Genomic DNA, 13,121 nt, shown 5'->3' on the forward strand with positions numbered 1-13,121 from the left:
TTGATCAGAGAATAAAAATTGTTTTACATTAAAAATGTGGTGAACTTCTGCCTTTGATTCAATTTAAACCTGAAAATGTAGTTTGCTTTACTGATAGTTTATAAATGCCACTAATGGAACCAAGTCCAGAAATGATTAGTTTCATTTCTCTTATAATAACTATATTAAGTAACTTGACTTTCCTTTCTGTCTCCTGGTAGTGAGGTTTACACTATTGAGTATTGGCAGAAAAATTGTGGATGATTTCTTTCATTCATAGACTTCTCACTATGGCATTCTTTCAGCATACTTTTGAAATAGCTATAGCACCTACCTTTACAATTCTATATTTGTCCCGACTTGTTCATACTGTTACTTCATCACAACCGTATCACCAAGGGAAAGGCTGTGTGAAATTATGATTCTTGAACACTGGGTAGATGACAATGCAAATTCATACATGAAAATCAGAGTAACTACAGATACCAGTAAGCTAACATTTAAAAATAAACAGTGTTGGAACTATTCAGCTTTGCAGGCTGTGGGTCCTGATGGAGGACCTCTAACTTCAAACTGTAACTCTGTCACTCTCTTAGTCCTTTACCACCTTGTTCAAAATCTTTTGTTGTACAGGTGATAATGTTCAGCTGGCTGCAAAGGTGATCCTTCCAAGCCCTTGTTTGTATGCTGTATTTTAATTCTCTCCTCTTAATTCTCTCTACCAGCACAACCTCTTTCATATTAAATGTTATTTTCTCCTGTTCCAGCAAAAATATGTGGCTTCCTATGCCTTACTTGGTTTTCTAAAAGAGTTAGCAAAGCAGTCACTTTTCAGAACAGTAATATCAACTGCCCCTTGTCTCTTGAATCTTTTCTATTTCTAATGAGAACTAGACTTGTCAGTGGTCTCCTGTCTATCTCAGCATTCTGATTGCTAACAGTTGGATACTTGTATCAGCCATTCCGTCCCTCTCTCAATGTCTCTATCCCTATCCACAGCATCTTTTTGTGTGATGTTATGGAGGGCTCATCGACTGAGACTATATGGCTGGAACTCAAAAGTAAGAAAAGTACAATGAATTTGAGGGGAATATGCTACACATGCCCCCCCTCCACTAACCACACACTCTCACACACACTCACACTCTCTCACACACTTTCTCACACACTCTCACACCCTCCTCCTCCTCCTCCCCAGTTGGGACATGGAGAAACAGGTACATAGGCAGATGAGGGAATGGTGTGAAAACAACAGGGTTGTTGTAGATTACTTCAGCTGAATAAAAACTGGTACCTAATACTTATGAGCCGAAACCAAGAGACATGTAGATGGGGTGGAATTTGTCAGAGGGGCTTCTTCAATCAATATTTATCTGATTTATAGACTTCAGGAGAGGGAAACTAGAAGTCCATGTGCTAGTCGGAGGATCAGCAACTTTAAATTCTTGGTTGTTACTATTTCAGAAGGCCTGTCCTGGGCCCAGCAATAAGTGCAATTATGAAGAAAATTCCTCTACTTCCTTAGGAGTTTATGGAGATTCAGCATGACATCTAAAACTTTGACAAACTTCCTTAGATGTATAGAGGAGAGTACGTTGACTGGCTGTGTCACAGCCTGCTATGGAAACACCAATGCCCTTGAATGAAAATCTGACAAAAAGGAATGGATTCTGCCTAGTCCATCACGGGTAAAGCGCTCCCTATCATTGAGCATATCTACATGAAATACTGTCATAGGAAATCACTATCCGTTATCAGGATTCTCCACCATGCAGGACATGCTGTCTTCTCACTGTTGCCATCAGAGCCTCAGGACTTGCACCACCAGGTTTAGGAACAGTTATTACACCTCAACCATCAGGCTTTGAACAAAAGCGGCTTAACGTCACTTGCCCCAATATTGAAATGTTTCCACCAATTGACCAATTTCAAGGATTCTTCATCACAGGTTCGCAATAGTTATTGCTATTAATTTATATGTGAAATTACAGTTTGTTGTCTTCTGCACTCTGGACTTTCATTGATCCTGTTATAGTTACTATTCTGTAGATAGTATGCCCGCAAGAAAAATTAATCTTCGGGTAGTATGTATTTTGATAATAAAATTTACTTTGTACTTTGAATATGTAGATAATTAAACAAGAGGAGGGCTCTGGTGTTGGGTCATGACTCTAACCAGGTGACTAACCTTTCAGTGGGACACTGCCTGAGTGATCACAACTCAAGTTTTAAGATGAACACAGATGAGCATAAGTATAGACATTGCAAGAGAGTAATAAATTTGAGCAAGGAAAATTATGAGAGTATTAGAAACTAAGGAAAGTTACCTGTAAGAAGTTTGTATGTTCTCCCCTGAATGGCGTGTGTTTCCTTCAGGTGCCCCAGTTTCCTTCTATGTTCCCAAGACATACCAGTTGGTAGATTAATTGGGCATTGTAAATTGCCCGTGAGTTGTCTAGGATTAAATTGGGGGATTGCTGGGTTGCACTCTCAAAGGGCTGGAAGGGCCCGTTCACCGCTGCATTTCAATAAATAAATAAACTGAGAAAATTTGTTTTTGGGAAATTCCACAACTACATGTGGAGGGTGTTTAAAGACAATCAGCATGAAGTACAGAACTTTCGTTCCAGTAACAAGGAAGGACAAAATGGCCAGATAAAGGAGGTTTGGAACCTGACAGAGCTGGTGAATTTAGAAACATAAAAACATATAAAACCTACAACACAATACAGGCCCTTTGATCCACATAGCTGTGCCAAACACGTACGTACTTTAGGAATTACCTAGGATTACCCATAGCCCTCTATTTTTCTAAGCTCCATGTACCTATCCAGGAGCCTCTTAGAAGACCTATCATATCTGTCTCCACCACCATCGCCAGGAGCCCATTCCACACATTCACCACACTCTTTGTTTATAAAAAAAAACTTACCTCTGACATCTCCTCTGTACCTACTTCCAAGCACCTTAAAACTGTGTCCTCTCGTGCAAGCCATTTCAGACATGGGAAAAGGTCTCTGACTATCCACACGATCAATGCCCGTCATCATCTTATACACCTCTCAGGTCACCTCTCCGTCACTCCAAGAAGAAATGGCTGAGTTTAAAAAAAAGACAGATTTAAGCAGCGGGACACACCAAATGCTGGTGGAATACAGCAGGCCAGGCAGCATCTATAGGAAGAAGCACTGTCAACGTTTCGGGCTGAGACCCTACGTCAGGACTAACAAAGAAAAGATAGTAAGAGATTTGAAAGTGGGGGGGGGGAATACGAAATGATAAGAGAAGACAAGAGGGGTGGGGTGAAGCTAAGAGCCGGAAAGGTGATTGGCAAAAGGGATACAGAGCTGGAGAAGGGAAAGGATCATGGGATGGGAGGCCGAGAGAGAGAAAGGGGGAGGGGAGCACCAGAGGGAGATGGAGAACAGGCAAAGAGTGATGGGCAGAGAGAGAAAAAAAAGGAAGGGGGGCAATAAATCAGGGATGGGGTTAGAAGGGGAGGAGGGGCATTAACGGAAGTTAGAGAAATCAGTGTTCATGCGATCAGGTTGGAGGCTACCCAGACGGAATATAAGGTGTTGTTCCTCCAACCTGAGTGTGGCTTAATTTTGACAGTAGAGGAGGCCATGGATAGACATATCAGAATGGGAATGGGACGTGGAATTAAAATGTGTGGCCACTGGGAGATCCTGCTTTCTCTGGCGGACAGAGCGTAGGTGTTCAGTGAAACAGTCTCCCAGTCCGTGTCGGGTCTCACCAATATATAAAAGGCCGCACCGGGAGCACCGGACGCAGTATACCACACCAGCCGACTCACAGGTGAAGTGTCACCTCAGCTGGAAGGACTGGCTTGGGCTCTGAATGGTGGTGAGGGAGGAAGTGTAAGGGCAGGTGTAGCACTTGTTCTGTTTACAAGGATAAGTGCCAGGAGGGAGATCGGTGGGAAAGGATTGGGGGAGGAATAATGGACAAGGGAGTCGTGTAGGGAGTGATCCCTGCGGAAAGCAGAAAGGCGGGAGGGAAAGATGTGCTTGGTAGTGGGATCCCGTTGAAGGTGGCGGAAGTTATGGAGAATTATACATTGGACCTGGAGACTGGTGGGGTGGTAGGTGAGGACAAGGGGAACCCTATCCCGAGTGGGGTGGCAGGCGGATGGGGTGAGAGCAGATGTGCGTGAAATGGGAGAGATGAGTTTGAGAATCGCAGCAAGAGGCAGAGAGGGAAGAGGTAAAAGAAGCTTGGAGAGAAGCTGTTTTTTTCTAACTGATTGTGGCAAAGAGGCTAGACTGCGCAGGTGCGTGACATACGTGCCAAAGGTTTAAAAAGGAGAGGAAGGTTTCAACGGTTATTTAAATCGCAGCAAGAGGTGGAGAGGGATGAGGTAAAAGAAGCTCGGAGAGAAGCTGTTTTTTTAACTGATCGCGGCAAAGAGGCTAGACTGCGCAAGCGTGTGACATAGCGCACCAAAGGTTTAAAAAGAAAGACCGCCATATACAGCAGCCATCGTCGGACTGGACTGAGGCAGAGTGGGACAGCTTTGGCGAGGACAGGTAGAGACAAGGTTTGAACGGGGCAGGACTGCGCAAGCACGTGAAAGTCGGCCTCTGAGATCAGCGGGGGAATTTAAAAAGCGAGCAGAGGCTGAGTACGAGCTTCACTCCAGGTGAGGTCAGGACGGGTAAGCTCCTTTAATTAATCTAATTAGATTAGGAGTAGGTAATCGAGGCAGCAGTTAGGGCAGTTGAGTGCTCCATTTGCAGTATGTGGGAAGTCAGGGCGAGCACTGTTGTCCCTGATGACTACACCTACAAAAGATGCATCCAGCTGCAGCTCCTGGCAAACCGTGTTAGGGAGCTGGAGCTGGATGAACTTCGGATCATTCAGGAGGCAGAGGCAGAAATAGACAGGAGTTTCAAGGAGATTGTCACCTCTAGGAGTCAGGAGACAGATAGTTGGGTGACTGCCAGGAGAGGGAGGGGGAATAGACAGGAAGAGCAGAGCACCCCTGTGGCCATTCCCATCAACAATAAGTATACCGTTTTGGATACTGTTGGTGGAGACAACCTACCAGGGACAAGTTGCAGTGGTTGTGTCTCTGGCACCAAGACTGGACCCTCAGCTCAGAAGGGAAGGAGGGAAAAGAGGAGAGCAGTAGTGATAGGGGATTTGATAGTTAGGGGGACAGATAGGAGGTTCTGTGGAAGAGATCGAGAATCCCGAATGGTCTGTTGTCTCCCTGGTGCCAGGGTCTGCGATATCTCGGATTGAATTCTCAGTATTCTCAAGAGGGAGGGTGAGCAGCCGGATGTCATGGTCCATGTAGGGACCAATGACATGGGTAAGAAGAGTGAGGAGGTCCTGAAAGGTGAGTTTAGGGAGCTAGGTGCCAAGTTAAAGGACAGGACCTCCAGGATAGCAATCTCAGGATTTCTACCAGTGCCACGTGCACGTTAGAAATAGTAAGATAGTGCAGATCAACACGTGGCTGAAGACATGGTGCAGGAGGGAGGGCTTCAGATTTATAGATAAATGGGCAGTTTTCCAGGGAAGGTGGGACCTGTTCCGGTGGGACGGTTTACATCTGAACTGGAGGGGGACAAATATTCTTGCAGGTAGGTTTGCTAGAGAGGCTCCCGTGGATTTAAACTAGATTTGAGGGGGGAGGGGAACCAGAGTGTAGGAACAGATGTATGGGAGAAGGAAGAAGAAAAAGACAGTAAAGTTCTTTGGACTGTTAGAGATAAACAGAGGAAGAGGTGGAGAATTTCTTAAATGCATTTATTTTAATGCTAGGAGCATTGTAAGAAAGGTGGATGAGCTTAGAGCATGGATTGATACCTGGAAATATGATGTTGTAGCTATTAGTGAAACATGGTTGCAGGAGGGGTGTGATTGGCAACTAAATATTCCTGGATTTTGTTGCTTCAGGTGTGATAGAATCGAAGGGACAAGAGGGGGACGTGTTGTATTGCTTGTCAGTGAAAATATTACAGCGGTGCTCTGGCAGGATAGATTAGAGGGCTCGTCTAGGGAGACTATTTGGATGGAATTGAGGAATGGGGAAGGTGTAGTAACACTTACAGGGGTGTATTGTAGACCACCTAATGGGGAGCAAGAATTGGAAGAGCAAATTTACAAGGAGATAGCAGATATTTGTAGTAAGCTCAGGTTTGTGATTGTGGGAGATTTTAATTTTTCACACACAGACTGGGAAGCCCATACTGTAAAAGGGATGGATGGTTTGGAGTTTGTAAAATGTGTGCAGGATAGTGTTTTGCAGCAATACATAGAGGAACCAACTAGAGAAGGGGCAGTGTTGGATCTTCTGTTAGGGAATGAAATAGGTCAGGTGACGGAGGTATGTGTTGGGGAGCAATTTGGGTCCAGTGATCACAATGCCATTAGTTTCAATCTAATTATGGAAAAGGATAGGACTGGACCCAGGGTTGAGATTTTTGATTGGAGAAAGGCTAACTTTGAGGAGATGCGAAAGGATTTAGAAGGAGTGGATTGGGACAATTTGTTTTATGGGAAGGATGTAATAGGGAAATGGCAGTCATTTAAAAAGTTGAAATTTTGAGGGTACAGAATCTTTATGTTCCTGTTAGGTTGAAAAGAAAGGTTAAAAGTTTGAGAGAGCCATGGTTTTAAAGGGATATTGGAAACTTGGTTAGGAAAAAGAGAGATATTTACAATAAATATAGGCAGCATGGAGTAAATGAGGTGCTCAAGGAATATAAAGAATGTAAGAAGAATCTTAAGAAAGAAACTAGAAAAGCAGCAAAAGGATAGTGAGGGGTAAAATTGGTCCCTTAGAGAATCAGCATGGACAGCTATGTGTGGAGCCGAAAGAGATGGGGGAGATTTTGAACGATTTCTTTTCATCGGTATTCACTAAGGAGAAAGATATTGAATTGTGTAAGGTAAGGAAAACGAGTAGGGAAGTTATGGAAACTATGACGATTAAAGAGGAGGAAGTACTGGCACTTTTCAGGAATATAAAAGTGGATAAATCTCCCGGTCCTGACAGGATATTCCCTTGAATATCTTGAGGGAGGTTAGTGTAGAAATAGCAGGGGCTCTGACAGAAATATTTCCAATGTCATTAAAAACTTGGATGGTGCTGGAGGATTGGCATATTGCTCATGTGGTTCCATTGTTTAAAAAGGGTTCTAAGAGTAAACCTCGCAATTATAGGCATGTCAGTTTGACATCAGTGGTGGGTAAATTAATGGGAAGTATTCTTAGAGATGGTATATATAATTATCTGGATATACAGGGTGTGATTAGGAACAGTCAGCATGGATTTGTGGGCGGGAGGTCATGTTTAATTTTTTTTGAAGAGGTTACAAGGAAAGTTGATGAGGGTAAAGCAGTGGATGTTGTCTGTATGGACTTCAGTAAGGCCTTTGACAAGGTTACGCACGGAAGGTTAGTTAGGTATTAATATTGAAGTAGTAAAATGGATTCAACAGCGGCTGGATGGGAGATGCCAGAGAATAGTGGTGGATAACTGTTTGTCAGGTTGGAGGTGTGCCTCAGGGATCTGTACTGGGTCCAATGTTGTTTATCATATACATTAATTATCTGGATGATGGGGTGGTAAATTGGATTATTAAGTGTGCAGATGATACTAAGATAGGTAGAGTTGTGGGAAATGAAGTAGGTTTTCAAAGCTTGCAGAGAGATTTAGGCCAGTTAGAAGAATGGGCTGAAAAATGGCAGATGGAGTTTAATGCTGATAAGTGTGAGGTGCTACATTTTGGTAGGTATAATCCAAATAGGACATACATGGTAAATGGTAGGGCATTGAAGAATGCAGTAGAACGGAGTGATCTAGGAATAATGGTGCATAGTTCCCTGAAGGTGGAATCTCATGTGGATAGGGTGGTGAAGAAAGCTTTTGGTATGTTGGCCTTTATAAATCAGAGCATTGAGTATAGGAGTTGGAATGTAATGTTAAAATTGTACAAGGCATTGGTAAGCCCAAATTTGGAGTATTGTGTACAGTTCTGGTCACCGAATTATAGGAAAGATGTCAACAAAATAGAGTACAGAGAAGATTTACTAGAATGTTACCTGGGTTTCAGCACCCAAGTTACAGGCAAAGATTGAACAAGTTAGGTCTTTATTCTTTGGAGCGTAGAAGGTTGAGGGGGGACACCTTTCCCAGGGTGTTACATTCTCCCCCCACCAGAATTTAGTCATGTCCTCATGACTTTGAGACAATTTGCCATCCCTACTTGCAAAGCACAAAGTCCAACCCTGGTGCAAAATGCAGTGACATGGCTCCCCACAAAGGTAGGAGCAACACTCTGTTCTCCGGGTGCTACATACGCCAGCCCCTCTGGTGGTCTCCTCTTTCAATATTTTTATTAGTTTCTGCATAAAGGAATACAAAGTACAAGAAGATATATATTATAAGTCAAAAGAAAAAAATAAAATAGTACCAAATACATTGTATTAAAAGTACAGTTACACTCACAAAACAAAAAAATTTTAATTCATAAAAATTAAATTAAATCGTAATATTGAAATAATAATTTTGTTATTCGGAAAAATAAATCTAAACCCACTACCAAAGTCAGAGCTGTTAGGAAAAGCAAGAAAAAAGGGAAAGGAAAACCCTTATCATATAATAAAATTCGTTATTAGCCATTATCTGTACTTTTACAACAAATCAAAGGTTTTGAAAATAACTCAAAAATGGTCCCCACACTGTATAAAAGTCTTGGCTAGGTTCAAAAACTGAACATCGGATCTTCTCTAAATTTAAGCATGGCATAACCATTGAGCATGAGTAGGCGGAACAGCATCCTTCCATTTAAGCAAGAGCGCCCTCCTAGGTATAAGAGAAATAATAGCCAAAATATGCAAATCAGGTGTCTCCAAAATAAAGACTTTTTTCCTCCAACAATACCAAATAATCCGGTCAAAGGGTTAGGTTTAAGATTTACCTTGAAAAGTACGGAGAAAGTTTGGAATAGTTCCTTCCAGTATCTTTCAAGGATCGAACATGTCCAAACCATGTAAGTTAATGAAGCTTCTCCATTATTACATCTATCACAGAAAGGGGATATATCCAAATAAAAACGAGATAGCTTATCTTTAGACGTGAGCCCTATGAACACTTTAAATTGTAAAAGGGAATGACGGGCACATGACGATGAAGTTGTTAACCAATTAAAAAATTTCATTCCAAGTTTCCTCAGAAATTTAAGTATGTAAATCTGGTTCCCAAAGATTTTTAATGTTGTCTATAGGTACATTTCTCATTCCTAGCAACATACCATAAATATTGGATATTGAACCATTATGAAAAGGTTCCAAATTAAAAATTACATCTAATAAATCCTTATTGGAACTTTTAGGAAATGTATATAGTTGAGAATGCAGGAAGTCTCTAATTTGTAAATAATGAAAAAAATGAGTTTTGAGTAAACTATATTTAGCTGACATCTGCTCAAACAAAAGAAGACCTCCTCCAACAAACAAATCGTGGAAGCATTTAATACCCATCCCATTCTTTAAAAACTGTATCAGTCATAGAAGGTTTAAAAAAATAGTTAAAACAAATGGGACTAGACAAAGAAAATCTCAATAGATGAAAGAATTTCCTAAATTGTACCCAGATCCTCAAAGTACAAATACAAATACTTTATTGTCACCAAACAATTGATACTAGAGCGTACAATCATCACAGTGATATTTGTTTCTGCGCTTTGTGCTCCCTGAAGTACAAATTGAAGCAAATATAATAAAAATTTTAATTATAAATCATAATTAGAAAATAGAAAAGGGAAAGTACGGTAGTGCAAGTCAGGTCCAGATATTTGGAAGGTACGGCCCAGATCCGGGTCAGGATCTGTTCAGCAGTCTTATCACAGTTGGAAAGAAGCTGTTCCCAAATCTGGCCGTATGTATCTTCATGCTCCTGAACCTTCTCCCGGAAGGAAGTGGAAAAAAAGTAAGTTTAACTACCAAGTTTTCAGTTAGTTTACTTAAAGGTAAAGGGAGTTGGGATCCAAGAAGAGAAATAATAGAAAATTTATTGACAAGAGTTAGCTTCTAAAGAAACCTATTTCGGACAGCCCTCATGGTTAATATAGTATGTCCAAAATGTAAGATTTTGTATACTGACTGCCCAATCATAAAACCTAAAATTTGGTAAAGCTAAACCCCCATTCTTCTTAGGTTTTTGAAAATGAACTTTATTTAGTCGAGAATGTTTGTTTTTCCATATATAGGAAGATGTAATAGAATCAAGAGAATCAAAAAAAGATTTAGGAATAAAAACAGGTAATGCCTGAAAAAGGTATATAAGTTTAGGTAAAATGTTCATTTTAATAGAGTTGATTTGGCCAATCAAGGATAACGAAAAAGGCGACCAGCTTTGATAGTGTCCTTTTTACAAAATTGAGTAAGAAAATTTTCATTAAATGTTTATAATTCTTGGTAATTGTTACACCCAAAGAGTTAAATTGATCTTTTTACAATTTTAAAAGGAAGTTTAGTATTAATTGATGACAAATTATTCAAAGGAAAAAGTTCACTCTTATGTAAATTCAGTTTGTATCCTGAAAACTGGCTAAAACAAGAAAGTAGAGAAAGCACAGGAGGTAGTGAAGTCTCGACATTAGAAATAAAAAGCAATAGGTTATCAACATAAAGCGGAACTTTATGAATAGTCCCTCTCCTTAGAATACCAGTGATATCGTTAGATTCTCGAAAAAGCAATGGCTAAGGGTTCGAAGGCCAAGTCAAAGAGTCTAGTTCCACATTGAAGTTTAAAAGGTTTGGAATACTGAAAATTAGTAAGGACCCTGGCAGAAGGAGATAGATACAGTAATTTAATCCATTGAATAAAATCGGGCCCAAAATTAAATTTTTCTAAAGTTTTAAATAAACAATTCCATTCAACCTGATCAAAAGCCTTCTCAGCATCCAAAGAAATCACACATTCTGATACCTCCTTAGAAGGGGAATAAATAATGTTTAATAAATGATGAATATTAAAGTGGGAATATTGATTTTTAATAAATCCCATCTGATCATCAGAAATGATAGTAAAATATTTTCAACTCTACAGGCCAGAACTTTAGATAGGATTTTAGTATCAACATTAAGTAAAGAAATTGATCTGTATGAAGAGCATTCGGTTGGGTTCTTATTCTTTTTAAGAATAAGCGAAATAGAAGCTTCATAAAAAGATTGTGGCAACCAACCCAACATAAAGGAGTCTGAAAAAACTACACTTAAATGAGGTATAAGCCATGAGGAAAAAGCCTTATCAAATTCTGCAGAAAATCCATCAAGAACCGGAGCCTTCCCCGAGTGCAAGGGACGTACAGCCTTGGCAATTTCCTCATATGAAATAGGTTGATCCAACTGTTTTCCTATCACCATTGCCTTTACAAATGTCTTTAATTTGCCATTTAGCTATAAAGGTTTTTATGTGTTTCTTGTTAAAAAAATAATAATTGGGGCTTAAGTTTTTAAATATCGCCAAAAATCTCATTCCACTTCACAGGGTGATTTAATCCTTTCACGTTAAGACTGAGTAAGTTAATAGTATGACCCATTATTAATACTATTTAATAGAAAAATTAGAGTAATAACCAGTAAAATGAACATTAAAACCAAACAATAAGCCTTGAAATAAGGGTAACCAAGCCACAGATTTGGCTAACATCCCAAAACAGCTCCCAGAAAAAGACACCCCCCCCCCCCCCCCCCCCACGAAGTCAGAAGGCCAGCCAAAAGAAGGCTGGCAGCTACAACTAATGACATCACCCTCCCAAAACAGCCTGCTGATTGACTCCTAATTAATTCCAAGGTCAACTGTATTCCAAGCTAGACTAAATAACGGCCAAAAAAAGCTTAGCCCTCATAACAAAGACACAAATAGATTGATTATGACAATAGAACAAAAAATACCCAAACTAAGCCATATTGATTTAAAAAAAAACCTTGAGAAAAGTGTATGAAATAATAAAAGCTTATCTAAATTCATAACGTATAATCACACTCGGTATTAACTCATTAAAATCTTATTCTCTAAGCAAAGCATTAAATCACAAGGAAGTTTAGCTGCGAAGTTCACCAAAAGTAAGAGAAGCAATTATTCATATAGCAAGATACTAAACAGTCAATCCATTGTCTTTAAAAAATCCCGGGCTTCTCCACTCGAGGAAAACCATTCTTTAGAACCATATTGCAGAATGATTCTAAGACGAGCAGGATAACGAAGAGACGGCTTTAAACCTTTGTTAAAAAGTTCCGACATAATCTCTTTGAATTTAGCATGCTTATCCATGACCTTGGGTGAAAAATCCTCGACAATCATAATTAACTGACCCTTGTAATCAATCATTCCTCTTCGACAAGATTCATGAATTAAACGTTCCTTTGTTTGAAATTCATGAAAACAAATTATAACTGATCTGGGCTTGGCTCCCAGAGGTGGTTTCAGGACAGGCGATCTATGAGCTCAATTGATCATAAGTGCAGACGGTAAGATTTTAGGAGATAATTGTACCAAAAAGCTTGCAAAGAATTCAGTAGGCTGATCACCTTCCGTTAACTCTTCAAGACCCAGAATTCGTAGGTTATTTCTTCTGCTTCTGTTTTCTAAATCGATAATCTTCTATCTTAGTTTCTCATTAGATTTAGATTGCTTTTGCTAGTCATCCATTCTTGCATCCAAAATCATCAGAGTTCCTTCATGCTCATCTATTCATTTACCATGCTCGGTTAAGGTTTTATGAATAGAATCCAATTTTGCGTCCATTAGTTTAAATTCAGATCTAAGTTGTTGGAACTCGTCGGAAGATTCTTTTCTGTGTTTTCAAAGCAAATCCATTATAGAATCCAAAGATGCAGGAGCATCTTTTTTAGTACCTTTGGCACTCCTTGTACTCATAGTAAAAAAAAATCACGTTTAAAAGTGAGGTTTCAAAACAGATTGAAAACAGTAAAGTAAATGAGATAGGAGTGACTGCAAGAAGCTGTTACTCCATTCACAACCAGCAGGAGAATGCTCGTCTCCTAATTCTTTGAGACCTCCTTACCCCCTCATCTACTTCTTCATGTTCTGACACTACTGGGGATACTTCTGGTCTACCGGGCGAGGCCTCCCCCGG

General features: G+C 40.0%; 1 protein-coding gene across 8 annotated transcripts in view; it reads left to right on the top strand.

The window, feature by feature from the left end:
• Positions 1–13,121, top strand: part of numb (NUMB endocytic adaptor protein) — a 251,647-nt gene that overhangs the window by 145,280 nt on the left and 93,246 nt on the right. The window lies entirely within an intron of this gene.

Source organism: Hemitrygon akajei, chromosome 3 (genome assembly GCF_048418815.1).
Source record: "Hemitrygon akajei chromosome 3, sHemAka1.3, whole genome shotgun sequence".
Lineage (NCBI taxonomy): Eukaryota > Metazoa > Chordata > Chondrichthyes > Myliobatiformes > Dasyatidae > Hemitrygon > Hemitrygon akajei.